This window comes from Nanorana parkeri, unplaced genomic scaffold (genome assembly GCF_000935625.1).
Source record: "Nanorana parkeri isolate BGI_ZX_2015 unplaced genomic scaffold, ASM93562v1 scaffold1970, whole genome shotgun sequence".
NCBI classification, from domain to species: domain Eukaryota; kingdom Metazoa; phylum Chordata; class Amphibia; order Anura; family Dicroglossidae; genus Nanorana; species Nanorana parkeri.
This window is the reverse complement of record NW_017308238.1, coordinates 238,536-248,654: the sequence shown is the minus strand read 5'-3', so window position 1 is coordinate 248,654 and position 10,119 is coordinate 238,536.

Genomic DNA, 10,119 nt, shown 5'->3' with positions numbered 1-10,119 from the left:
ACACGTCTGCTCAGTCTCACATCCCGGCCACGCCCCCTTCTAACAGTTTATTGATATGGCAGGGATGTCGATTGGTTACTTTGATCGATTTGATTATCTTTGCAATAGAAAGATGTTGATAGGAATTTGCCATGTGTAAGTTTAGCATAATGGTTAACAGAGACCTGGTTTTCAAGCTGCAGCCCAGTGTGTGGCTCTACTTTGGGAACAAAAATGTGATGAATGCACTTGACAGTGAAGTCATCACTGTGCATATACCTGTCCTTATCTGTGTCTACAGAAAGCAGAGTAGAAGATAAGCTATTTCTATCTTCAATGGGTACTCTGCCCTTACATTTTGTTGTAGGGTGTAGGGGCAGCCCCAATAAGGAAGGACAGTGTCCATTTTTCTGACCCAAATCTCCTGTTTGATTTTAGTTTAATTGAATAGCCAATGAAATCTGGAGAGAGAGAGAGAGAGAGATTTACACAGTATATGCACTATATATATATTCTATGCTCCTCAGCTCAATCTAGTGGCCATATTGCGATATTACATTATTACATTGCATTTGAACTAGAATATACTAAGGATGTTTTGTCCCTCTATTTACACATCAGCATCAATTTCCTATGTTCCATGTAGTTTTAAGTAAGCTCTGCTTAAAGGAGAACTATGAGGTGAATGCTTTTCACTCATCTCATAGTTCTAGCCGACCTGTGACAATGAGACTGTCACAGGTCGGCTCAGTAGATCGGGAGGTGAGCGAACACATACCGGCGTTCGCTCACATCTCGATCCTGTCACGGCTCTCTGCCGTGACAGGGGAGGGGCTGGATTCCCCCCTCCCCGATCCGCCAGCGCTGACTGGCGGAACGGACGGGGGAGGGGGCGGGTACAGCTGCCTCTGCCTCTAGATAGGCAGAGCCAGCTGTCAGTCACGCAGCTGGGCGGATCCCAGCACAATTGTCGGGATCCGCTTCAGCTGCGGCCTCTCAGTATACAGCGAGCTATAGCTCGCAGTATACTGAGCCTTGGGTTACGGGAGGATGCTAGTTTGTGTCCTCCCGTTACCCTAAGGAGAACTATGGGGAAAAGCCTTAACCCCATAGTTCTCCTTTAAGCATTTTTTTTATATCTTACACCTGGTTGTAGGCTTTGAACTTTTGATTTCGGCTATGCTGTTTTTTGTCAGCTCTTAGAGCACATTCATCTGTGGCCACTAGTAAGACTCCAGTGATCCTTTTTGGCAGAGCATTACACTGCATGTACACAGTGAGTGCAAACAGCTGTGGCCAGAAGTGGCTGCTGTCAAACTGTTAATCTGTACAAATCAAGGGCCGCCACTGCTGCTGTTTGCATGTAACCGTTCATCCAAGCAGTTATATGCAAATTTAACTTCTGACTGACCCTGGATGCAGACAGTATGTGTCCAGGGACAGTGTTGGTACACCATTTCTGGCCACAGCTATTGGGCCAGTTTGAATGCATTCATAGAACAGACTGCAGCTGCATCCAGATGCAGCATTTGGCCACCTCTGAATGCAGCAAACTGTCTGCTCTTATTCGTCACTCTGAATGAGGGTTTAATCTCCTCCAGATGGTGCTGTCCTAGTTATTATCCTTTCTCGTTGTTGTCCTAAAAGTTTACTGAGGCCATGGGTTTCTGTGCTCTCTTTTATCTGTATGTCTCAGTTTCTCTCATAGTGAAAGCTGCCACCTTATGTGCCTATGTTTTTTTCATGTTTTAGGAGAGAGAAACAAAAACGATTCCTGGAAATAGAATTTGTTTTTTACTATGGTAATAACTCAAATAAGCCAACAAATATATGAACCCAACAGATTGGATCACGGGAGGAAATGTTTGAAGGGGCAGATTTTTACCAATTGTTTCCCTCTAATGGGCAGTTAGGACCTTGAAACTGCTGAAGAAGTGCAATATGCAGATAAATGTTTCAATATTTTAGATCAGGGGTAAGCAACTTGGGCATTCCAGCTGTTGGGGGAACTACAAGTTCCATGAGGCATTGCAAGATTGACAGCCACAGACATGTCTCCCAGAGACAGAGGCATGATGTAATGTCACCACACTGGAGTGCCGAGATTGCTTACCCCTGTTTTAGATCCTCTGTTTAGATGTCCTCTATGTATATTTAAGATCATCTGAATGTTTTACTGTGCTAGGACTGCCATCTAGTGAAAATGATGGACTACAATTTATATAGGGTTACTTGAGAACTTTATCCAGATTTATACAGATTTCATAAATTTAGCCTAAATAAAATAAATTAAGTAAATTCCAAGGTTAAAAAAAATAGACGAGGGGTCTTTTTATCAATGTTTTCACCCAAGAATTATACAACTTTCATCTTATGTGAAAAAAATTGAGATTTTTGGGTGAAAGTTGTATAAATCTTGGGTGAAAAAAATTGATAAATAGGATGTACAAAACTACCACAGGCATCACAACCTGAAAAAAAAGTAATTTGAGGGAGGTGCCTTTCTTTTATAACCAAGTGTTTATTGGGTTTTCAAAAATGAAACAATCAACAGTTTACATAGTATTCACCGGCCACAATAGGCCACAAAGGCAGTATAATGAATTCCATAAATGTCAGTGCAAATACGATGTACAAATATCATTGCGGCATTAAGTAAAAATGAAAAAGGGGGAGGGGAAAGAAGGAAGGGAATCAGGGAAGGGGTCCATCGGTCGGTCTTCCTCGGTGAATAGTTTCGGGATTGTTCCACATATCCACAGGTCTTGACCAGTTGCTTCCGTATATGGTCCCCCCTCAACTCATTTGACCATATCACAGGAGGCTGAGGGTATTGATATCTAGATCGGGGTGGTTATGTTTTAGCCAAGGTTCCCAGATGCTGAGAAATTTGGAATGCGTATCATTAAGTACACTCGACAACCGTTCATTTATGAGAATATTATCTAGTCTATGCGTAAACTCCCGGTAAAGGATAAATTGTTTTTTCCAGTGTCCCGCTAGGGTTAGTTTGGCAGCGATAAAAATTTGGTGTGCCAGTGCACGCTGGGATTTAGACAATTCGGGCACTGAAGCATGAAGCAGCGCCTGTGTCGGGTTTTTAGCGATGGTCCTATCAAATAGAGTCGAGAGTAGACGGAATATTCTGGTCCAAAACCGGGTTGCAAAGGGGCACGACCACCAAGTGTGGAGTATGTCTCCTGGGGTCGAACATCCTCGGAAGCAATTTGTAGATGTGGATGGAAACATTCTACCTAGCCGAGTGGGGACTAGGTACGAACGAAACATTACTTTATAGGCAACCTCAGAGTTTGTCACATTATTGGAGCACTTGGAAATGTTTACCCATACCGCCCTCCACTCCTCATCAGACCAGCGGAGACCCAGGTCTGCGGTCCATTGGCTAGCGTAGGAGTGAAAGTCGGTACGAGGCAAAGAGTTCAGAATAGTATATAGGATTGACACCTGTCTAGGTCCTCCAGGTGCATAGAGGCAGATGTGCTCGAAGGTGGTAATTGGGTTATTTAAGTGTCTGCGCGCTTGCATAGTGGATACCCAGTGTTGGAGCTGAATAAATCTAAACCGTTCTGCATCAGGGATCTGTTTGTGCGTTTTAAGGTACGACCAGGTGAGTAGATTAGAGGAACAATAAAAGTCGTACAGTCTCGTGAAGCCATTATCGGTCCACCACTTAAACAGAGTAGGGTTGACAAATGCTGGGATAAATAATGGTTGGGAAGATATGGGCAGAAGGGGTAGAGTTGGCGATATCAGGCTGGAAGAATATTTCAATGAGTCCCACACTTTCAGGGTATGGTTCATAAGAGGGCTGAGCGAGCGGGGCCTATCTACTGCCGGCAACCAGGGGAGTGCATGTAGAGGGATGGGGAAGCAGTTGGGGATTTCTAACAAGGTCCAAAGTGGAGCATTAGTTGTTCGGTTGATAGTAATGAGGGGGAGCAATTGGGAAGCTTGATAGTATAGAAGGATGTTCGGTAGACCTATGCCCCCTTCTCGTTTATGTTTATAGAGGGTGGACCTTGGAACCCTTGGGCGTAGTGGATGCCATATGAAGGTTAAGATGTTTCTTTGGAAGGTTCGTATGATAAAGGACGGGACTGCTATCGGCAACACTCTAAAAAATACAGTAGTTTGGGAAGTATGGTCATCTTGACCGCTGCAACCCTCCCAAACCAAGATAGTTTATGGTGTACCCAGGTGTTCATCAGAGTTTTAAGATGTCTGATTAAAGGTATATAGTTATTGGTATAAAGTGTGGCGTATGAGGGGGAAATATTAACTCCTAGATTAACTATTGGCGCTATATAAATCCTGTATTTTATAATAATAATAATAATAATACACTCCTGATAACACTATGTGGAAGCATAGAGTGTACATCGGCTTCTATAGCATGCTTGTGATCGTTTCAGCTCCTGGACTTATTGCGGTTTGCACGCTGCCACTGACCAGCAGCAGTTTCAACCTGAAACCACTCTGGGACCCACAGTGCGGTTTTCAAAGTGTACTGAAATTAATAGATGCTCTCCCAGCAATTGTTTAAAAGGAGGGGGATTCAAGTGGTTAGGACTAGTAAGAATGCAAACCTATAACAATACACTGTTTATTAGCCTGATGTTGATATGCTACTTTTGTAAATCTCTTACTACCTCCTGTTGTCGTTAGGAAATGTTAGATACCAGACATTACTGACATTAAGCAATCTGTTTTACAGTTAATCCAGAAGCACAGCAAGGCTCAGAAACTCACCCAGCACCACCAGGAGAAGCACCACAGCCAGGCGTAAAAGCAGTTGAGACTGCCCAGGAGGTGCATGTACAACAAGACCAGCAATAAGAGTCCAGAGACCCCCAGGATGGAGAATGCATCAGGGAAGCAAGTAGTGGTGACCTCTATCTTAGCTTCTCCCCTATGTATCCCCTTTGAAGATCAGTCAAGGGATGTGCAATCACCCTCTGGGAAAATCTCTCACATTGGGAATTAGGCTTCTTGTTTTCAAAAAACAAACTTACAAATAATAATACAAAAAAAACTGTGGGGAATTGGGCAGGTTTTACCCCAGAAACATACCTTCTGTTATCATCTGGGCTGTTTTTATTTAGCTCTGACCTTCCACTGGGATGTTGTTCATGCAGTTTGGAATGATCATGAAATTCAATTACTCTGTGTCAAAAATTGGTGTCCGTAGCATCTTCCTTAGCAAATGTATAATGTTCTGTCTGGCTGTAACTGCACCTGGCACCCATAGAAATATCAACCTTTTGTTTTTTTGTTAGCTTTATTGACAATTTACTTGAGTGAAAACCATGTTTGACACTGCCAGTGCCTGAATGAAAGGAGCAATTAGTGAAGCAGTACCCAAATTTGGTGTCTGATTTCGGTAGGTAGACCTGGTTGTTAAAGGAGATTAACAGTTTAGATAAATACCTTTTTATTACAATTGTCCTTATCATGCAGTGACACACCCCTCAGCCACTTTTTGTAACTGGTAGACTGCACTTTTATAGTGCTCAGTGGATTCCCTTTGACCCTTTAGATGCAGTGTTTCTTACAGAGTGCCATTGCATTGTACATTACATTGCACTACCAGATGTTACCAGAAATTGGAGATACATGTGAGATATGGAATTTCACCTGCAGTAGGTTCTACTTTTAGTACAAACTAAGGCTTATGCTAAACATGCATCTTTGAGGAGTTCCTGCTGAAAATGGTAGAAACCGCTAACAGTATTGATTGATCACTGCAAATTGTTCCCTATGATGTAAGTTACACAAGTACACCTGTAGTAGTGATTGATCCTACGTGATCACATTATGCTCCATCTTTGTGAAATTATTACTACTGCATGCTACTTGTGTAAGGGTTCAATGATTAGCCATAAGTCTCTACTTTTTAGAGATTAATGGCTAGTAGTTTTAGTAATGCAGTTCAGTTACTACAAACGGCCTGTGTATCATAAGCCTAAGGAGCTGTTTGAGAATCAGCATGGCACTGCATCCTTCCACTCCAGACGTAACAAGCAGATGGGTGAATTCCAGGTAAAACAGAGGTAATTATAACTAAAAGCTGATCCTGTCCTGCCTATGTAGTAAGTTGACATGATTCCTCTCTGGCCTAGGTGACGATAATCAGATTTTACCTGCAGTGATGTTGGGCCTTGTCACAGCTTGCTGATACAATGACATTGAAAACAAACCTGTACCCAGACAAGTAATCAGTTCACTGCAGAGGAAGCACCATATGCTGCCTGGATTTGCCTTACCTGCACCCCTGCTGCTAGCTCTGTTAGAAATACGTCTGTATAATGTGTGGCAGAGGGTCTGTTGAGAATAGCCAGAGCAGAATCAGATGCTAGCAGTAAGTTTCAGGCACTGGGAAGTCTGGGCAACTGAGAATTGCAGTCCATCCATATGTCCAGGAAACAAATATTATGGAAATGTTTTTATTTCAGATGTATTTTAAAAATTTCTTTTTCACCTAATAAATATAATTTTGAAACCATCTGTACCATTTACTGTGTAGTAAATATATATTTCTGAATCGACACTTAAAAATGGCGCCCTGTCTACTACTTGTGTGCACACCAGGCATGCTCACATTTCCTGTGATCGTGATGTCAATAGACAACACAGATCACAGATAAAAAGCAGATAGTCAATCGGTGTGGTTGTGTTTCTTGTGATGGCAAGTAAAGGATGGACACCGGCACTCCAAAGCAAGTTCAGTACGTGTTTATTAACGTACTAGTTGCAAATAGAACACTCTAAGCAACGTTTCTGGGTCTCACAGGATCCCCTTCATCAGGAAAACAAGTGATCACTACAAGTAGTAGTACGTGTACCCATCGCACTCAGAGCTGCTGTTCCAAAAATGGAGGGTGGGTGCAGCAGGTGTCAGCGGGTGGCTTCCGACGAAATATCAGTAAATGATGGCCACCCGCACTCCAAATCAAGTTCAGTACATGTTTATTAACGTACTAGTTGCGAATAGAACACTCTAAACAACGTTTTGGGGGTCTCACAGGATCCCCTTCATCAGGCAAACAAGTGATCACTTGTTTTGATCTTTGGGACAGGAAGTGAAGGGAGATTTCCCATCCAAACAATACAGAAAGGAAAAAACTGATGAGGATTTAGGGCTTGTTCACACCATGTCTAGAACAGTTTGTTCCCGGACCAAAAAAAGCATCCCAATGTAGCCCTTTGGTATTTCTGGGCTTTGTTCACACCAGCACAGACTGTTCCGGTCCAGACAAAAAATAAATAAAGCTGGTCTCATTTTCTCTGGTCTAAAATGCACTAGAACACATAGAAATGCATACAAAATTCATACAAATGCCCTGGACTGCACCTTCAGCTAAAAAAAAAAGGCAGCAAAAACACACTGGTCTGGACATGGTGTGAACATAGCCTAAAAACATTCCATACTCTCATCAAAACTGAAGTTTTTGGTAGTTTGGACTTTACTTGTTCAAGCCATCGTTCAAGGAGAAAAATTGTCTGGCATGGGACTCAATCTGCTGTAAGAGCGCCTCAGTGGACAGCATACCGTCATTCACACACCATAGATACCGCATTGGTCTAGCCGCTTCCAAGCGAAACCGTACTGCATTAGGTCTGACCAAGGCACTGACTTGATGCGTGCGGAAATGAAGGCAGGGAGATTGAGTTGTAGCGTGAACACATGATCTATCCTGCAAAATGATTGGTGGGGGTTGGAAAAGAATGTATAATCTTTGGATGTTGGGTTTAATTCCTTCCATACGTCTACCAGGGAGTGGTCATTCAGTAAGGCGAGGAAGTTGGAGTTCTGCAGTGGTAATGGCGAGGGAGTAGCGGCTGTGGCAGATTTGGTTTTGTCAGTAACTGGATAGAGGACTAGGTTAGTATCCCCAGCTAAGACAAGGATACCTTTGCTATGATGGGCGACAACTTTTAACAAATGGGAGAGAAATCTAAGTTGGTGAGTATTAGGGCAATAATAGGAGACTATCGTTATGTCAACATCCTATAGCGTAGCTATCAGTAGTACATACCGTCCAGTAGGGTCTGAAATTTGCCTATCACACACGAAAGGAAGGTCTTTCCTGAGTGCAATCAATACGCCTCTCTTTTTTTCGGAGAAGTTGGCGCAATAGAATGTGGGAAATCTTTTATGTAGATATTTCCTTGGAAGCAAAGGTCCCTCTTGTTTCTTGTAGCCTGCAGTACAGCTTCTTTTGTGCGGTAAAAGGTAAATTTCACAATTATGTCCCTTGGAGGGCCATCCGGCCGTTTAGGGGTGAGCGCTCTGTGGATACGGTCAAACTCCAGGCGATCAATTGGAGTAGATGGGATAAGCTCCTGCAGTAATGCAGTAATTGTGGATTGTAAATCTATCACTGATTCTGGTAGCCCACGGAAACGGAGATTGCCGCGGCGGGCCCTGTTCTCCATGTCTTCCACCTTATCCATAATGGCTATCAGGTCAGTATTGACTGAGTCCAGATCCTGCTCATGAGATTCAACCACAGATAAGACATCATCCATCTTTTTCTCCAATAGGTCTGTACGCACCCCTATTTCTCTGATCTCTTTAGTCAGGGTTTCAGTAAGTGTGTTAGAGGTTGCTGTCAGCTCCTTATGCAGCATGGCGTGGATCTTTTGTAGGAGGCTTGCGTCTCTAGAATCATCCAGGTCATCCCCCTGTGTCATGGGGAGACTGTCCAGGGACGAGGAGTCCTGTGTATCTGGAAGCAGGAGCGAGGAAGCTGAGTGCTCTGGTGTGCCTCGTGTGGCCGCCATCTTGGGCTGTCCGCGTCTCATCATCTGAAGCCGTCGAGCGTCTTTCTGCCGCTTGCTCTGCCTCCTCATACCCCCCACGCAAGGTACCTGGTGTCAGGGTTGAAGGGCCACTATTCCGGTGCCGTTCAGGGTGCTTATGTTCGCTATGGATAGCTCTCTAGGGATTGGGTGATGCGGAGCTCCGTCAGACTGCGGCCATCTTCCTCGGCAGCTCGCCACGCCCCCCCAGGCACACAGTTTTAATAAGAACTTTAGTACATTACAAAATAAAGGTTTATACACAAGGAAAAATACAAAATAAAATGTTTATTCACAAATAAAAGCTACCAAAATTGAGAATACAAAATCAAGTTTGTACAAGTATAAAGCATTCCTCCCCCCCCCGACCGGTAGAAGCAATTGTTTTAACTAGAAGTGTCATTATATTTTTAGATAGCATAGTATGCACAGGTCATTCATTTGATCTTCAACACCAAGGGCTCTTTAATACCATAACACGTGTGGTAATGTGCGTTATGGTAATGCATTTTATATGTGGGGTGTAAACAATCTTAACTTTATCCCGACATAAGTGAACATTCTGTGTGTAACTTGAAAATAGAGCCTGTCAGATTTTGTGCATTAAGGTGTTTATAGCCCAAATGTTGTGAAAGCGTCCTAATAGAAAAGTGACATGATAAGCAAATGCTTCTTTCAAGAGTGTCAGTATTTGCTAAAAGTTGAGGGAAAAAAAAAGCCAAATGAGGTAGTAATTCAATAGTCCTGCAGTTACCCTCTGCCCCCAAGTACTATAGCATTAAAAAAAACACAACTTCTAAACTCTGCATAGGTTTTTCTACAGTATCCCATCAAGCCTGAAATGCAGTGACAGGAGACTGAACCTAACAATCAAAATTCCCTTTAATAGCCATGCAAGTTATTGGCACATAGGTATGGCTCATACAAAAGATCAGTCAGACTAAGCATCATAGCAAATTACCCAAATCCGATGAAATAACTAGAAATGTAGTGCATGAAATAAATACAATAAATAAACACTGTCAGAAGAGTGCAAGAGTAGTCTGGTTCAATGCAGAAGTACAGAGTCGCAGCTGCTGTGTACTAGAGCCTAGGCAGGAGTGCTGGTACTGTTCTAAGATTTCAGTTTTCTTTACAACGACATGCAGCCCAGATCTTCTCCCTGTGACCAGGTTCTAGGCAGAAGCTAATGGCAGCCTCAGTCTCAGCAATACGTTTCTGGAAGCGGCTTCGATCTCGTGCATACTCTTCCCACGGTCCTTTGCGAGCCATTCGGTAATGGTAGCTCCATGTAACCATATGATGTACAGTGACATT